The 19368-nt window shown below is 45.3% G+C and overlaps 1 protein-coding gene across 5 annotated transcripts in view; it reads right to left on the bottom strand.

Annotated features, from left to right (window-relative positions):
* PAK3 (p21 (RAC1) activated kinase 3) overlaps positions 1-19368 on the bottom strand; it is a 284313-nt gene that overhangs the window by 121412 nt on the left and 143533 nt on the right. The window contains exons 1-2 of one of the 5 annotated variants that reach the window (XM_033408814.2): positions 1085-1329; positions 50-115 (exon numbers count right to left, since the gene is read on the bottom strand). The exons of 1 other annotated variant lie outside the window; for it this stretch is intronic. The gene's annotated coding sequence lies outside the window, so the exon portion shown is untranslated. Of the gene's footprint in view, positions 1-49; positions 116-1084; positions 1330-19368 lie in introns of those variants that run through there. 3 more of the 5 variants (XM_033408812.2, XM_033408815.2, XM_033408813.2) reach the window with 3 other exon arrangements.

Genomic DNA, 19368 nt, shown 5'->3' with positions numbered 1-19368 from the left:
ATAGCACTGCAACCGCCCCCTTCATGCTTCCCAAAGCCAAGCCACTCACCCTTCTCTCCTTCGCTTCTACAGACCACAGCCCAGAACCCTCAAGTCCAGAGTCTGGCACTGGATTCTGGAAGGTGGGACCAAAAGAACAAGTGGAACCTCTGGCTCCTTCCCTGCAGGCACCGCCCTCCCACCGCTCCCGCACTCCACCCCTCCACAACCACCGAGGGAAGGAGAACCTGCCAGAGCGAGAAATCAAAAAGGTCCAATCCCTCCGAAAGTGTGGCAGGAATCCTGCCAGAGCAAGAATCGAAAAGGTCCAGTCCCTCCGAAAGTGTGGCAGGAACCTTGCCAGAGCCAGTTCACAAACTGAGGGCAAGGCCCCCTGCAAGCTGACGGGGACAGGGAAGGGGGGCAGTGGACCTGATGACCCTGCTCCCCAAAGACAAAGGCCAACTGAGGGACCCCGGGTTTTCTAGGGACATTATTGCATCATTCTAGTCCTCACAGGAGAAGAAAAGAGTCCTCCTCTGGTTGCCCTACCCCACCAAAAAGGGGGAGGGGGAATATAGAAAAATAAAAGAAAGGGGGGAAAGGCGCCCGTGTAAGAAAATCGTCACTTTTTCTGTTTGCTCCGGTTGGGCTGTTCCCCCTCCCCCGGACTTGCCGGGGCCGCGGCCACACCCCCTCGCCTTGGGGGGGTAGGGGGCTGCCGTCGCTGCTACAGTGGCTGGGGGAGGGAGGCGGGAAGATGGTATAAGACTTACAGCCTGACGTAGCTCCGGGGGCGGATTTAGCCTCAAGCGGCCCAGGCCCCAGTAAGCGAGTCTAGGGCTTGACCCACCGAAGGGGCCCTGGTCCTCCGGGAATGGCCCCGACACACCCACTTGTCCGCGTTCGCAAGCCGAGATCGTGTACACGGTGCGCCGGGTGTCAGGGCTCTGGGGGAGCCACGTAGGGGACTCGAGGCCGGGGCGCCACGACAGCGGGAGGGGGGTCCAGGCAGGCAGAAAATCTGCCCGGCCGGCTAAAAGCAGAGCCCAGCCGCCACCCCCTTCCCCAGAGCGAGCCGGGTGCCACCCATCGCGGGATTTACCTGCCACTGGTCCAGCCACCCCGTCCAGACCTTGCCTCTCCCTCCGAGCGCTCGGGCTGGCTGGCGGGGCTGGGGCGCCACAGCCCCGCGGCCGCAGCCGCAGCCCCGGGCTCGGCCCGCTCCCCACCCTCCCGGCTCTCCTCCCGGCCCCGCACACTCGCTCCGGGCCGGGGAAAGCTGCAGCCCCCCGCGCGAGACCCCAGACGGTCCGCCGCCCACAGCTGCACGCCCGCGGTCGAGCCCTGCTCGGCAACAGCTCCCTCGCCCTGCTCCGCTATGACGTCACCCGGGCTCTGCACCGCGCGGAGGCCAATCAGAGCCGGAGCAGAAAACTAAAATCACCCTGAGTGGGCTACTGGGGACCAATCTTTTGTTTCCAGGCAGGAAGCGCCGGGAAGGAAAAAAAAAATGAAGGGGAGGGAACAGGGAGAGGGAAAGGAAAAGGAGATGGAAACTTCTACACTGTCAGGGTTGTCTAGACAGAGGTGTGGCCCTCGAGAAAGACGCGCACCTGACAGTGGGAGGGGAGGGCGGTTATTGAGTATATCTTCCTCAACTGCCCCCGCAGGAAGACTGGGATTTCAGATACATTTTCAGGGGAGGAAATCTGTCCAGCTACACAAGCACTTTTTACTGGGGGCAAATGGTTTGGATTTGGGACACCACCTGTCAGGCAAGCAGTTTACACCGATGGAGTCTCCAGAAACCACAGTAAACTGAGAGGCAGGTATGGCAATGGGGTTCAAAGAGATGGCAATCTAGATAGGAAAACTACCTTTCTGCACATGAAACACACATTTTTAAAACAGCATTATAGGGGCTTCCCTGGTGGCGCAGTGATTAAGAATCCACCTGCCAATGCAGGGGACACTGGTTCGAGCCCTGGTCCGGGAAGATCCCACATGCTGCAGAGCAACTAAGCCTGTGAGCCACAACTACTGAGCCCACGTGCCACAACTACAGAAGCCCGTGTACCTAGAGCCGGTGCTCCGCAACAAGCCACGGCAATGAGAAGCCCGCGCACCGCAACAAAAAGTAGCCTCTGCTCACCGCAACCAGAGAAAGCCCACGCACAGCAACGAAGACCCAACGCAGCCAAAAAAATAAAAATAAAAACAGCATTATACAAAAAGAGAATGATTAATCTACTTCAAATACAATATATATGTGTGTATACACACACACACATATATATAGTTATATTAACAATTGTTAAGATGTGGCTGTTTCTGTCCATCCTTTCCCTAAAACCTCCCATGGCATATCTTGTCTTTAAGAAAAAGTTCAAATTTTTGCCCATGTTGAAAGCCTTCTAAAATCTAACCTCAAATGTCGTCTCTTGGGCTTCCCTGGTGGCGCACTGATTGAGAGTCCGCCTGCCGATGCAAGGGACACGGGTTCGTGCCCCGGTCCGGAAGATCCCACATGCCGCGGAGTGGCTGGGCCCGTGAGCCATGGCAGCTGAGCCTGCGCGTCCGGAGCCTGTGCTCCGCAACGGGAGAGGCCACAACAGTGAGAGGCCCGCGTACCGCAAAAAAAACACAAAACTGTCGTCTCTTGCTACTCCAAAATCCAACCGCCCTAGGATTTGCCTAGATTATTTAAATTAGCGTAAACCCCAGCAAGGAGACAGTAAGCTGTCATCAAAAATGACCAAAAATGCAAAATAATAAGTACATTCGAATTATAATGATGTAAAATATGCCTACACACACACACACAAAATTAGAGATGAACATAAAATTATAATAGTTGGGTTAAAGAAGTAGAATTACTGGTGATTTTTCTTCTTCACTTTCAAACTTCTTTTTATAAAGATAAAGGTGTCCTCACATAGTTAAATGGTCAAGATGGGTCATGACCCTCCCCAGTGCACTTCTATCCAATTTTCTCAACACTGCATAATATCCAACAATCATTTTGCTGTAATGTCAACAAAATAAGTTTCAAGACCAAGAGTGAACTAATACATCTGCCAGGGTCCTCTTAGGAAAAGTCATACAACAGGCCTCTAGATTCACCAGAGACGACATCTGGGGAAGTTGGAGATTGGGATTCCTCTTTGGACTAATTCATGTTAAATTCTGATGATATTGGGAATTGGGAAATGAATAATAATGACCCTTCAAGTCTACGACAAAGCAAGAAAGAGGGAGGCAAAGACTAAGTAAACCACATACTCTTAAGACTTTTTTAAGAATCACTTTGCATTTTACTTTTTCTTTTCCTTAATTAAAAAATATATTTATGTATACATGAGTATTACATGAATTTTGCAGAGCTGGGATTTGTGTCTAGATCTGAGTACAAAACCTATGCTCTTTCTAATATGATGTGTGGTATTACTGATTTTGTTAAAATACATATTTGCTTTAAAAAAAAATCTGAGTATACCAGCTTGATTTTTTTTTTAATCAGGCATTTTAAAAAGGCTTTTTTTTTGGTGTGGTTACTGTCTTCTAATGCAAAAACTCCCATCACCCTCCTCCTCAAATCCTTGATTAATAGGTTTAAATCAGGATGGTTCTGCTTCCAATGATTTACAGATATCTTTTTTTTTTTTTCTTTTTTTTTGCGGTACGCGGGCCTCTCACTGTTGTGGCCTCTCCCGTTGCGGAGCACAGGCTCCGGACGCGCAGGCTCAGCGTCCATGGCTCACGGGCCCAGCCGCTCCGCGGCATGTGGGATCTTCCCGGATCTGGGCACGAACCTGTGTCCCCTGCATCGGCAGGCGGACTCTCAACCACTGCGCCACCGGTGAAGCCCCAGGTATCTTTTAAATTAACTTCGGGGTTAAAAAAAGCGCAACCCATCACACTGATTTTTATTTTTACATCGTGGTAAACGTAATCTAAAAATCACTGATATAAATGAATGTCATTTACTTAGTGTTACATCTCTGATTTGTAAAATGCGCTTCTCTGGGTTATTTTAAACAATAAGAACACTTAAAAAAAAAGAAATAGAAAATATAACTGGATTTTCCTGGCTAATGATCTAACTTGAGTCTTCTAGGCTATTGATTTAAATTGTAATTAAAAGGTATTTGATTTCACTCTAATCCTCCCATATACCTCAGCTATACTTCAGAGCTATTTATGCAATCACCGCATATGGTTATTTAAACATTTCATGCGTGTATTTCTTCTCTCCCTGGTGATTATAGAAACTAGCACGGGGCCGAAATCCTATTAGGTGCTTGACAAGTTAAAGCATAGTGGTATCATAGAAAGAGGACTGGACCTAGGAGCGGGAATCAACACAAAGACTTCAGTCTTCCTGTGAAAAGGTGATAACCTATTTCATTCTTGATACCATACAGCAGTCTTCACTGCTGGGGTTTGTCCTCCAGGAATATAGGATAACTGCATGGGACCTTGCGGGGAAACTGAAATGTCTTAAAGATTTCATCTGTGTTCATCAACTCCCTTCCCCAAGCTCATTGATTTAAGGATACAACAACACTACCATAATAACCTCTTTTTGTGTGTTTGTTTGTCTTTTGCGGTACGCGGGCCTCTCACTGTTGTGGCCTCTCCCGTTGCGGAGCACAGGCTCCGGACGCGCAGGCTCAGCGGCCATGGCTCACAGGCCCAGCCGCTCCGCGGCACGTGGGATCTTCCCGGACCGGGGCACGAACCCGCGTCCCCTGCATCGGCAGGCGGACTCTCAACCACTGCGCCACCAGGGAAGCCCCATAATGACCTCTTGGCACGTGTATCCTGCTCCTTAGGTTACACACCAGTTTTGTTTCTCCCCGTTTGATCCTCACAATAACCACGACAGTGTACTGTGGCAATTATGATGACCTGCATTTCATAGATGAGTGAATGGAGGTCTGGGGTTGGAAGTAGCCTGTTCAATGCCTCAGAGAGATGGTCCTAGAAATCAGGTCTCCCAACTGTCAGTTCTGTTCCTTCTACCATCCTACATGGCAACTTCAGTTGTATTTCTCCTTTGGCTCCCACCGATCCAGTCAGCCCTTTCAGTCGCATGAGAAGTGAGATGGGGCTTGTAGCAACAGATGTAAACTAAAACGAATATCTTCAAACTGTTCCAGCCAAATCCCTGCTAAAGGGAACCCACCAGGCAAAAGCAGCCTGGATGTTCTGGCTCCCTCTCCACCCCTGCCTCGAGTCCCAAAGCCAGAAATGATTCCCAGTAGTCGACTCTGGGTCTCTGTGGCTCTCAGTCTTCACAGCTTTTGCTGCAACAGCTGAACTTAAAAAAAATCCTCCCTCCTGCTCTGAATACAAAAGAACCTGCCTTGCCAGCTAGCGCACAAGGCATCGGTTGGGCGCGCGGTGCCCACTCCTCTTTCATCTGGGCCTGCTCACTCTAACCTATTGTCATCACTGTAGTCAGGCCCTACTGGGCTCCTTCCCATCCCTTCCACCTTCTACTCCAGTCATTAGGGGCTCCAGCTGTCCTGAAGGAGGCAACGTGGTGGGTATCCTGCAGGGCAAAGGTCTCATCCCACATCCCTTAAAACCAGAGGCTAGGGAAAGAGGGAAGCCCATGGCTAGGGAAACACCATCCTCGTGGGTCTTCAGAGTTCTGGCCAGGGAATCAGGAGACCCAGACTGTAGTCTAGCCTCTGGCTAGGAAACCTTGGGCAAGATTCGAATTTCCCTCAGCTTTAAATTTCTCCTTTGAGAAACCTGTCCTGCCTGTCTCCCTGGACTCTTGTATGAATGCAAATGGCTAATGGAATATGAGTGGTTTAAACAGATTTCAGAGCTACACACCTCCTTAATAGACTGGACGAATCCCCATTTACATATACTCCCTGTATAGTGGAACCTCGGGACTGGGTGGTGGTGGTGGGCACTCCTCACCTTCCCTCACTATAATTAGCGCCCGTTAGAGACCTGCCCTGTAGAATCTACCAGCTTTCAGAAGCCCACAGCCTCTGCCCTCCTCCCCTCCACGAGGGAGTTAGCGAAAGAAAAGCAGAAGACAATTAAATGCAAGTGGCTGTGGATGAATTAATATGAGAATTAGGAAGTTCCTCTCCTCTGACTTGGTTTTAATTAGCCCCACTTCCATGGTCCTACATATCAAACCATATTATTTAATTGAGCTGATGCTCTGTTTTGCTCCTAAGTGGATCACATTATACATTCCTTCCCCACACACTCCGATCAGGCACTGCCCGAACCTAAGTCAAACTGCAGAGTGAATTTGGAAAGTTGGTTTCATTGCTGTCTCCATTTTACTAGGGGAAAAGAGAGAGAATGAGAAAGTAGAGGACAAAATCTAGGGGACAAAGAACCAAGGAGAGAAATAGAAAACCAAATCTTAATTTTTTTTTTTTTGGACCGGCTGGACTATGATGTCATGCTTTCTCAGCTCACCTGTGATTGGCTGCTCAGTTCAGCATCTGCTGAGAGCTAAAGGCTGATTATTTGCCAGAGATACAGACCTTTCAGGGAAGCTTTGAATCATTGCTGGTTGTCGTGACAACCTGGGCAGTGTCTGCTCCTGATAACCACATAATGAGGTTGTCAGGAACAGAAGTGACCCCATCCCCACATCCAACCATCTGAAGTGGTGAGCAATAGAACATTTCTCTCAGGAGGCAAAGGGAAAAAAACCACCAGCAGGCGTGGTGGAGATCCCCTCAGGTCAGGTATGTCAGCCAAATCCTGGAGAAAATCTTCTTGAGGAGCTCCTCACCTAGCATCTGCAGGTTCCCATCTAAACCCCATTGTATTCACTATAATTCAGAGACCCAAGGAACAGGTGGTGGAGGGGTGAGGCATCTCTGCAAGCGTCCAGCAAAGCTGAACAGAGGGAAGTGAGAGTGGAATGCTAAATAGATTAGGGCAAGGTACATTACATCTCTTCAAAGGACACCATCATGGCATGGTTGAGGGCCAATCGAGGGCATATGTCAAAGATGGCAAGGCATGGCCGTACCCAGTCACCAAAGCCAGATACAAAGGGAGCTTGAAGAGGATGGGTTGTGTGCTTTTCTTCCTGATGCTTTCATTTCCCTGGAGGTCAACACCTCACTCTACATTATCTTGGGGCTCTGAATGTTCTCGAGAGGGAATATCAACTGCACCTTTGTGACACGTTATACATTCCTAGGACAATTTTATTAGCACCTACTAAGGACAAAGCACACAGCTAGGTGCTACAGATGCTACACAGACGAACCAAATCTGGACCATCTCCTCAAGGAACTTGGGATCTAGCTGGGGAGAAAAAATACAGACCCAAGTAACTGTGATACAAGACAGGTGTAGTAAGTACAATACTACAAGGAAAATCCAAAGTCCTCGATTTCAGAGAGAAGAGAATCACATCCAGACTGTTACGTTCCAGCTCCAACCCATCTTTCCAGGTTCTTCTCCCACCAGTCCTCCTTTATACCCCAAGCGTCAGCTCCATCAAACCAATATCTGTTCCCCTGATATGCCTTGACTTTCACACTTCTGTGCCTTTCCTCCTGCTCTTCCCTTTGCCAAGCATAGCTTTCTCTCTCCTTTCCCTACCTGGTGATATTTTTTTTTTTTTTTTTTTTTTTTTGGGTTTGCGGGCCCCTCACTGTTGTGGCCTCTCCCGTTGCGGAGCACAGGCTCTGGACGCGCAGGCTCAGCGGCCATGGCTCACGGGCCCAGCCGCTCCGCGGCATGTGGGACCTTCCCAGACCGGGGCACGAACCCGTATCCCCTGCATCGGCAGGCGGACTCTCAACCACTGCGCCACCAGGGAAGCCCCTACCTGGTGATATTTAACACGTATTTCCAGACCCTACTCAAATGGCATCTCTGTTGATGCACAAACGGTTCTGATATTTATAGCCCCACAGGGATCTGTAACTGGTAGACATGGATGTTGACTGACATCACTCTTGGGTACCATATTCAAATTCAGCGACATACAAGAGAACGTTGATATAACCAATTTTGGATTATGTGGGGGAAAGAGAATAGATAAAGTTACACTACTTTTAAAGAGGTCTTATTAAGATGATCAACACAAACCTGTTCTGCTACACATCTTCTATAACTGTTTTCAATTTTGAAATAGTTTAAGGCTCACAAGAAGTTGCAGAAATAGTACAGAGAGTTCCCAGGTATCCGTCAATGAGTTTTCCCCAATATTTTGATACATTGTATTATTTTATTTTACACGGCCATAGTACATTGTCAAAACCCTGGACATTGACATTGATATAGTAATAACTGAAATAAAAGCCTTTTTCAATATTCACCAGTTTTACACGCACTCTCCCATTAGATAATTTACCAACTCAGCTGAAAAGTAGCAAAACTATTCATTGTAGATCTGAGTGTCAACTTTCTTTTCCCCCTCAGGCCCATCCCCTCTGAAAAAGCCCAAAATCTGAGAGTCAAAACTTGAATCAGCTTGGACTAAGAAAAAAGAGCCCTGCCATTAATCAGGCTGGGAAGACAGACAAATAAAGTCAGCTGCAAAGTTAACAGAAAACACTTTCTCCCAAGGTTACACAGCAGTTGTAAAATGCCATAATGACCTCCGTCTTCTTTGAGTGACTACTACTATTGATACTTTCTTGCCAGCGATGGCCCAGACCTGCTTTGCTATTCTCATGTATTACTGGGAATACCAATTACTAAGCCACCCTTGCCTCATGACAGTACCCAATTCCTACTCAACCCTCCTTCTCCTGATCTTGCGTCCAAAGGTGCAACCAATCCAGAAGTCATCCCTGCTTCCTTAGACCCTCCTCAGCATCCTTCAGTGGGAACCCAAACACTACAAAAGATGTTCCCTTCTCCCTCTTCTCAAGACTGGCACCCTATGGTTCCTCTGCAATGCACTTCCTTGATGCATCAGGTCAATACATTTGACTTTGTCCAACTACAGTCTTGTCTCTGGTAGCCTTTGGCTGATTAAGCTTTAACATAAATAACGCGATAACCAACCTATGGCTATCTGGAAGGCCCCATGAATTATCAGGCGTTAGCCACATTTCCTTCAATCTACCTAGAGTCACACACTATACCTAAAACTGAGATTTACGTAGTAGGTGCCTAATAAATTCTCACTGAGTGGACATGGGATTGTCACATATCAGATTCGTTGGAATGGTACCGGACCCAGGGGACAAAAGCCCGGAGAAACAGTATTGCATAGAAGTTCAACATGCAGACCCTGAAATTAATCTGCTGATATTCAAATTCCAGATTCACTATTTAACAGCTTTGAGACCCTGGCAACTTATTGAGCCTTTCTGAACCTCAATTTTCTCATCTGTAAAATGGGGATCTAATAGCACCTCCTTCTTAGGGTAACTGGGAAGATTAAATATAGATGAAATGCATGTAAGGTGGGAAAGCTTTAGGGTAGTGGGTCCCAATTTGCTGCACTTGGAATCATCTGGTGATCTTCACAAAATGCTGGTGCCTACCCCCGCCCAGAGATTCTGATTCAATTGTTTGGCATGAATCTGGGCATTAGGGTTTTTAAAAATCTTACACTCTAATCTCCTCTGATTCTAATGTGCAGTAAAGTTTGGGAAGCACTACATTCAGGATTTCATTACTTAAGGATTATCTTTCCTCCTTAGGTTAGTGGGTAACCTCTCGCCATCTCTCTCAGGGCCAGGAAGTAGAATTGGGGAATTTTCCCAAAGGGCAGGCAGGCATTTAAGTTTGATTCTCCCTTAGGCTTTACCCAGCTTTTTCCTGCAATCCCCACCCCAACTGCCAGATGGTTTGTTCGACTTGGAAAAAAAAAAACACAGCCCTTTTCTTCCACGTGCAGAACAAAGTGATGAAGACTCTGAATATTCGGATCAAACTGCAGCTGTATTCATCTTTGTTTTTTTTTTTATTTTTTTACATCTTTATTGGAGTATAATTGCCTTACAATGGCGTGTTAGTTTCTGCTTCAGAACAAAGTGTTGGTCTCCTCTTTCCCCCTTCCCAAATACAGCTCAGTCACACTTCAAATCAAGCGGCCTCAAGTGTGACTTTAAAAACAAAGTTAAGGGAATTCCCTGGTGGTCCAGCGGTTAGGACTCCATGCTTCCACTGCAGGGGGCACGGGTTCGATCCGTGGTTGGGGAACTAAGATCCCACATGCCGTAACATGGCCAAAAAATAAATAAATAAATATAAAGTTAGAATTGAAAAAAAAAGTTAATACGTGCACGCAGGATTGGCTGGCCGTCACAGACGTGGCTGATAGATGCAGATCTCCCTGTGCCGTTGTCCCATCTAGGTATGCACCTGTTGAACCTCATAACCAATCCTTATTTTGTTATAATCCAGGAACTGGTTACGTTCAATGCTCTCCGGTGTTCACTTGACCAGGTCACTTGTTGGGGAAGGGACATCCGAAACAGCTTGCCCCTCCGCCCCTTTGAATCAAGCAAGCGAATACCTTCCCTACCCAGTAAATAATAAATATGAATTAACTGATGAACTTTAAAGGTCAGTTAAAAAGTGAAGTTTAAAATATGTTCATGTTGATTTTTTACAAGTGGTTCACCACCTCCCCTCCTTATTCATTCCGGCGGCTAATATGGAAAATTTAACGAATTCTGACATGCCAGGCTCAAGTTTACTGCCAAAAAGGAAAGGGGGCAGGTTGCTAGGCAAATTAATACTATAAACATAGGAAAGTGACAGCCTGCTATGGGAGTATGCTAACACGCAGGTTTTAAGCACCACTTTGACTGCACTTTGCATTCAAATGACCAGTATGCTAATTACAGTCCTTATCTGTTTGTTCAAGGCCTTAAGAGTCTTGGAAGCTCAGAGCACAGACCCCAGCCAGCAGTTGGACTGCACATTTGTGGAAATAATAACATGGCATTTCTCTAAACATATTTTCAAATTCAAGCTTCTTACAAGTCGAGATTGGCTTTTCCCCCATTCAGGGAATTAGTGAGGCTTAACTGTGTTCACTATGGTGCCGGCCCACACAAACCCCTGCTAACAAAGGCTCTGACTCTTCCTTGAGCACTGCTGCTTGGGGCAGATTTCCATGGTAATTTGCTGGTTCTCTTTTGAAAGACGTGGGGCGTCTTTGGAAACGGGAGGAGGGTGTACTTTCTCACTAATCTTGGTATCGTCTTTGACCCTTTTTAATTTTCACCACCCATGTAAGGCGAGAAAGACTCTTAACCCGGCTTTTTGTAATTTAAAAAGCAAACTGCCCCCTCATTCTGTTCTCGAGAGGGAGGTAGAGAGACAGAGCATCACTCTCCCTCTACTCTAGTTGAAATTATCAGACATTTATCAAAGCTACATTGGGGGTGGGGAGCTGAGGATTTATCACCCTTCCCCCCAGGCTCTATTTGGATTTGCCTGGTGGAGGTGGGTGATGGTGAAAGTTATCGTGTTCTAGTTATGCCACATAGCCCTCAAATTCCTTAGATTTTTAGTAAACTCTAAATGATCTAGACTCCCCATAACAGCAGCCTCAAATAATAAATTTATTTTATTTTTTTTACTATATTCCACTTTTTTAAAAAGCCTGTCCCACACACACAACACACACACACATGTTGACATCTGAGTCATCTCTCTAGAGTTTAAGACATGATCCATGGACATGACAGGTCTGTCCTAAACAAAATTATAAACTAGTCTTAGTATGTTTTTTCCCTTCCTGTGTTCCATTCTTCCTCTCAGGGACTTCTCCCAGCCACCCAGAAGCCCAGTGAACTAAGGTTGCTGCCCATTTCCTTCCTGGGTCTGTGAAAAAGGAAATCCGATTGACTTCTTCTCAGTACAGTCTTAGCCATTCCATGTATTGCTTCTTTTAGATATCTGCATTTAGGAATGAAGTGCACAGGTGAAAATGTAGAAGCCAGTGTAGGTTTGCGGGGGGTGGATGAGAAAGGCACGTTTTTGGTGAAGAAGAAGAGCCTGCTGAAGAGACCGTCCCACAGCTAAGTTTGGTTCCGATGCGGGCCAGGGTTCTCAGACATCAGAACTCCACGATTTCAAAGACAGACTTCTGCATTCACACACGTAAGCAAGACTTTTCATCAACTCCAAGAAACTTAAGACAAAAACAGGGCTTTGGGTCAGAGAGAAATTTAAAATGCCTCTCAGGGCTGATGACCCTCAGCTTTCTGGTTAATTTCAACCTGACCATATTAGGAGTCTAGGCCAGTCCCTGCCTCAAGAACATCTGTCTTCACTGCTGTGCATCTTTAAGCGTCCCGATATAGAAGGCTGGGGGTGATAGTGCGGTTGGGGAGCAATCTCGTGGCTATTTTAGCAGAGGCTTGAGATAACCTGGATTAAAACAGACTGGCTAAATTGGAAAGCCACTTTCTGGTCTGGGGATTTTGATTGGCTACAATACACCACTTTACTTTTAAATAACATCTTCATTTTTAAACACTCAAGTTCTCTTGTTTAAAAAATGACATTTAAAAATAATTCAGCACTTGAAGATAAGTTGGATGTTTTCTGCAACTTTGGGAAAATCTGCTTGTACTGAAAAACAAAAATAATAATCAAATACATTTTCCTCTAAGCAAGGCTCCTAGGGAAAGGGGTAATAGTTTTTCAAAACATCTACTGTGCCAAACCACACAAAAAAGGAAGGCACAGAAACAAAACAAGGGAATTCCCTGGCAGTCCAGTGGTTAGGACTCTGCGCTTTCACTGCCGAGGGCCTGGGTTCAATCCCTGGTTGGGGAACTAAGATCCCGCAGGGCACACAGCACAGCCAAAACAAAAACAAACAAAAATACAAAACAAAATAAAACCTCACACATTCCCCTGGAATAGTGACAGGATAGTTTCGAAGTTTCTGAATCAGAAAGGCAAATAAACTACAGAAAGGTTTAGAGGCTCAAGGACTCGGCTACTGGGCTAGGTGTTCTGAAACTCCCCTGGGTGCGAACCATTCACAAGCTCCATTCCATAAGCTAGAGCTTATCAGTTACTCTGCTCAACTAGAAAATGATTGGGTGCCATCCATCCACATCACAGAAAGGGAGGCAGGTCCCAAGGAAGCATCCTAGAGGAGATGACGATATCTGATGCATAGCTTGAGCTGAGAATGGAGTATGAAAATCCCTAAGGACAGAAGACACAGAGGATAAGCAGCCCGTGTTTAAAAGCTGCCTCACAGTTGGAGCTAAACTATTTACAACCTGTGATTAGTTTTATTTCAATTCATTTCATTTCATTTAACAGTCACTACTTTTCTTCAATAGCCCAGAGGAAGAGAAAATTAATTGAATCCAGTGAATCAGTAACCTCTTGAACACATTATTTTATATGCAATGGAGTGATGGGGCTCTGAGCTAGTTTTCCCAAAAGTCAAGTCAAACAGGCCTAGTCCCTGCCCTCTGGACGCTCACAAAGACAGATAATCCAGGAAGGAACAGAAATGTGTGTGCAAGAAATACTGGACAAACATTGTGCAGTATCAGTGGCCACCTGTGAATATTTCATGGACACTTCTGAATGGACCAGCCAGTCCTCTCCAGCACACTGTGGGGTTGGTGAATGTTATATCTCAAGATATGCAGATTAATTTTAAACACGAGATTAATCAGGATGGGTACATCTGCACTCAAAAAGATAAAAAGGATTTTGAAATTGCCTTTTATTCGTGTCATGGGCAAAAGAGATGACTGTCCAGAAATGAAATAAATAAGATCAATGCTTGATGGCAAGGCCATGTTCACTGCTATCTATCGAGTGCTTAGCACTCTGCCAGGTATCTAGAGGTGTGCAGTATTGATGAAGCAAGCAAAAGACATGCTGTATAAGGAAAAGAGTTGGTGCGTGCAGTGGGGAAAGCATGGGGCAGTGGTGGGTACTGCTCGGGTGGAGAAGCCCTCCCTTGCTCACTGTCAAGAGCATGGCATTGCACGTTCCAGAATGAAAAAATTGGAGGTGAAGTTTTATGTGCAACAGTTGATCAAAGAGGCCAAGAATTGGCTGTGACAAAAACACAGGAAGAAGGAAGGACATAAACAACAATATAACTCATCAGTTCAGATGTTAGATGGTATTGAGAGTGGCAAAGGAAGGAGGGAAGGTACCACTTAAAACAGAGGTTAAAGAGAACAGAAAGGGTTCGTGCTAATAAATCAGGGGAAAGAGCAGAGACCAAAAACTAGCCCGGTAACGAGTGAGAGAGGTTATGGAATGAATAATGATTCAAGTTTACAAGAGTGGCGCCTTTTGAAAAGTCAGCTTTCAGACAAATGAATAAACTAATTTAAGCAAGCAGCAAGTCATGAAGGCCTCATAAAAATAACCATCAGCCAGAATGAGGTAAGGGACTACTCAGGAAATGCGAGCCAACTCAGTGAGCCAGCAGCTATGATATACGAAATCATAAGAAGGAAAAGACTGGTTATACCTTCCGTGCCGTATTCGGATTTATGGGAAAGAAATGTCAAAAGCCACGACAAGAAAAACAAACAGGAAGACCTCATTCATTTGAGCCCATCCAATTTAGTTTTGTGATCATTCCAGACCTAGGGTGGAAGTTATCTTTTGCATTTCCTACCAAAGAACTGTTTGCTAAGTAAATTACTAGTGTTCATGTCAGACAGGATGTAACCAGTTTGGGAAAAGATCATTTCTTTTAATTATTTCTGTGGCATTAATTTCTATATCCATGTCCTAATCATCAACGTGTCTCATTCATTCAATGAGCAATCTTTTTTTTAGTACCATCTATTATGTGTCAGGAAGCACTACATATAGATAGAACTATATCTGTATTCCTGCCCTCAAGAACCTCATACTCAGGAATCAGAGATGGAGGAGGGGGATTAGAGGGGAAAAGCATCCATTTAAAAATCATTATTCAGATTCTTTTCCCATTCAGGCTGTTACAGAATATTGAGCAGAGTTCCCTGTGCTGTACAGTAGGTCCTTGTTGGTTATCCATTTTAAATACAGCAGTGCGTACAAGAATTTGAAAAAGAATAGTTACATGTATAACTGAATCACTTTGCTATACACCTGAGACTGTCACAACACTGTTAACCAACTATACTCCAATATAAAATAAAAAGTTAAAAAAATCATTATTGAATGTCTACTGTATGTCATGAGAAATGCTGTATATTTGACCTATGTAACCTGCATTTCCCCATGTACACGGGTACAAATGAATTTACCATAATAGTAATAACTCAAGTAAAACTTGCTTCCTCATGGCACAGTGGGGAACAACAGAGAATCTTTTCTTTTTTTCCCCAACCAATTACTATTGGCTTTCCCTTCCTCCAAACTAACATCCCACAGGCAAATGGAGCAGCTAAATCTCAGGAAGAACCTGCCAGAATCAGCCCCTGCACCTCCATCCTCATCCCACCCCGAAGGTCTTCTTAATAATTAGAAACTTCCCAAGAGCCCCTTGGTGTCTAGATGAAGCTTAGCTGTCTAACACCCAGAACACTCCAGAAAACATTTTGAACCTTTATTAACTGTTAGGTCCCAAGTTTCCCCAAACCATACCTGACCTTGATCACACATGAGATCACATACACTTTAATAACTCGCATCGCACTGACTCGTGTCCCCCACTTGCTCAGTCCCCCTTACTGTTTCCCCAGTTATTTCTGAGAATCCTCAAGAACAGCTCTTTTCTGTTATTCTTCTACTCCCTCTCTTCTCACAAATGTCAACTGCCAGCAAATTAATTGAACAAATGTTTCTTAGGTACATACTATGCACCAGGCACTGGCCCAGCTGCTGGGAATCCAGCGGGGACCGCTGACAGAAGCGTCCCTCTTCTTACGGAGCTCACATTTTTTACATCTTTACTGGAGTATAATTGCTTTACAATGGTGTGTTACTTTCTGCTTTATAACAAAGTGAATCAGTTATACATATACATGTTCCCATATCTCTTCCCTCTTGCGTCTCCCTCCCTCCCACCCTCCCTATCCCACCCCTCCAGGCGGTCACAAAGCACCGAGCTGATCTCCCTGTGCTATGTGGCCACTTCCCACTAGCTATCTACCTTACATTTGGTAGTGTATATATGTCCATGCCTCTCTCTCACTTTGTCACAGCTTACCCTTCCCCCTCCCCATATCCTCAAGTCCGTTCTCTCGTAGGTCTGTGCCTTTATTCCTGTCTTACCCCTAGGTTCTTCATGACATTTTTTTTCTTAAATTCCATATATATGTGTTAGCATACAGTATTTGTCTTTTTCTTTCTGACTTACTTCACTCTGTATGACAGACTCTAGGTCTATCCACCTCATTACAAATAGCTCAATTTCGTTTCTTTTTATGGCTGAGTAATACTCCATTGTATATATGTGCCACATCTTCTTTATCCATTCATCCGATGATGGGCACTTAGGTTGTTTCCATCTCCGGGCTATTGTAAATAGCAGAGCTCACATTTTTAATGAGAGACAGTCAGGGGCGGCCCCTCCACCCCTCGCCAGCAGCTGGAGGGAGCCTCTGGCTGTGGGAACACGGAGGCCGCTGCTGGGGTGGGGTGTGCGTTCCTGGGCGCTCACAGCTGCAGATGAGCAAAAGCCCATGAATGATGCCACCCTCCCTTCCGGAAGCTTTGGCTGAAGCCATCTATGGGTCTACCCAGAAAGGTAGAAACGCCCCCTTTCTTTTCCCTGCCACACTTTGTCACCTGGACACTGAAGCCACGTTGCTTCTACCCTGTATCTCAGTGAGGCCCATGGGAGAAAAGGGCCTTCAGCTTCTTCCTGTAGCAACACCCCCTTCTCCAGAGCTCCCACCACCCCGGCTCAGACTTCCCAGCTCTGTTCCTGTGCTCCTCCACCACCACAGCCTTAGGTTTCCCAGAGTCCTCCTCACAGAGCCTTGTCCTTTCCTCAAATCGTCTCAAGCAGATAGACATCTGGTGGTCTTCACACACCCACAGGTGTCTGAACCTCAATTTAGGGTCAGCAGCAGGACCCCTGATACAAATAATGTGTTTCACGTAACTCTTGGAATAATCTCATGAGGTCAGGTACAATTCTTCAGTCCATGATCAAGAATTCCAAATTCCTGAAAGCTTTGAAAGCCAGTTTTTTATAAGTTCCCCGACAAAACTTATACAGTGACATAACCTGTGAGGCACTCCCTGTAAATATTCATATGTTTCATTGCAGAAATATTAATGTGATTGATTCCTGGGTTCTGTTCCAAATCCCACTAAGGGTGTTGTACACCAGGCAGTAGTTTTAAAATAAAGAGAAAATACTGAATTATGAAACTTACCTGGCACGAAGGCTTTTGAACAAGAGGTTGGAAAACTACTTCTACACCAATTTTATAGGTAAGGAAACTGACATTCAGAGACTTGGCCAAGGTCACAGAGCTAGCAAATGCTGGAGCCTGGAGGAGAATCAAGGTCTTTCTGACTCCTAACCCTTTGCAATGTCCAATAGATAAGTTTGGCTGGGTGTTTATGTAAGAGGTAGGGTGTACGGGCGGATGTTACAATCAAAGGAAGGTTGAGACCAAGTAATCAGAACACATCTCCAAATTCTGCCTTGCAAAACCGTGTATCTGTTAGTTAGCCACGGTGGTAGTATTGTTTGTCACAATTCTATCCTCAAAAGAAATTATTTTCTGAGAGTACATTTTAGTACTGCTTTTAGAAGACTGACAAAGGGTTAATGAGAAAACTCAGAAAGAGGATCCACTTCTAAAGGATTCCATGGTGTTTCACTGTACTCTCTGGTGGGGACATGTGGATTTGCAGTAGAAAATCTGAACAGTACCATTTGCTCAAGATAAACCCCCTATGTGGCCAGATAAGCCATGATCCAGAAATGTGACAGCTCCATGGTATATTCCCAGCACTCTCATAACCATAACCATAAGAGGTGCTATTTTTGAGAAACTACTAGGGACAAGAAACTCTGCTATATAGTTTATATAATTTTATTTAATAATCTCACAAAAACCCTGAAATGCAGTTAGAGATGGTGATGATGATGATAACAATATATTAAATCTTTCCAATGTGGTAGGCATTGTGTGGGCTAAATTCTTCATGTGAATTAATCCTTTCAACAAACCTATTATTATCCCATTAGATAAGGAAATCAAGGCACGGAAAACTTAGAGTAAGTGTCCAATGCCACGCAGCTGGTTAAGTAGTCACTATTTCATAGCGAAGCGAGGCTTAGAATCCAGTTCTATCAGTTTCCAAAGACCAATATGGCCTCAGTAAACTGGTTTCCTCAATGACATATGTGAGAATGCCCCCAGACACTTTTTAACATCCGACTACATAGTATATGTGTGCAACAGGCTGTCCGATTAGGTTGGGTTACTTACATGGATTCTAGAGTCTGATATGCAATCACTCATTAATTATGAGAACCACCTGATGTCTACATGTGTCCTATGAAGTATCATCAGAAAGAATATTTTAATACAGACATCAAAGGGTTGGGGAACATGGCAGGTCGCACGTGAAAGGATCACATGCAGCTCCGGAGGCTCGGGGAAAGTATCACTGCATTAAAGAATACACCAATTCTCTACAGGCAAACAGAAGTACGTAAGATCTGCCCTCAATTATGGGAGCTAAGAGTGAGGATTCCCCCCACTAGGTGCCCAGCATGTAGCAACATGTTCAGACTCTCGGGAGAGCAATGTTAGATCAAAGTAGCGACCAAGACAGGATATCACAAAGTAGACGAAGTGCAAACAGTGGCCGGGTCAAGTATGAGGTCTGGGACTACAGAATGGCATTTTCCGTGAGCCTCAGCTGCCTCACCTGTAAAATGGGATCACAGTAGCACCCCTAGCTGAAGGAACGGAGTTACAGCAGATAGTCTCAAAGTCCTTGCCGGGTCCAAGATCTATGATTCATTTGAAAGAGACATCCAAGAGGTATAGTAGTGACTACAAGTACACAAAAGCCTTAACATGCGATTATTGTGCTCAAAAATAAAAAAAAGCCTTCCCTCCTCACCCCTGCCCCCAGTTCAACCTGAATTGCAAAGATTTCCCTGCAGGGAAAGAATTGCAAAGATTTTTCTGCAGCAAACATAGACCAGTCTCAGAGAGGCAAGATGTCTCCATTTGAGGCACGTCCCAACCTGGACACATGGCCACAGCCATTTTGAAGTCACAGAGTACTTATGGGAACCTCACTGGAAGCACACGCAGTCCATACAGATGACCAAATTCAGCAGTTTAAAGATAGGAGCTTCAAGACAGCTCTGGGTTGGTGCAACTCCCCTGGAATCCCAGCCAGGCTGTTCTTTTGTTTCAGAGTTACCTTGTGCCCATATAATGCAAAATCATTTTGTAATGGCTTGAATGGGTAGAAAATCGATCATAAAAAAAGAAA

Source organism: Orcinus orca, chromosome X (assembly GCF_937001465.1).
Source record: "Orcinus orca chromosome X, mOrcOrc1.1, whole genome shotgun sequence".
Classification (NCBI taxonomy): Eukaryota; Metazoa; Chordata; class Mammalia; order Artiodactyla; family Delphinidae; genus Orcinus; species Orcinus orca.
This window is presented reverse-complemented; position numbering and strand designations above follow the sequence as displayed.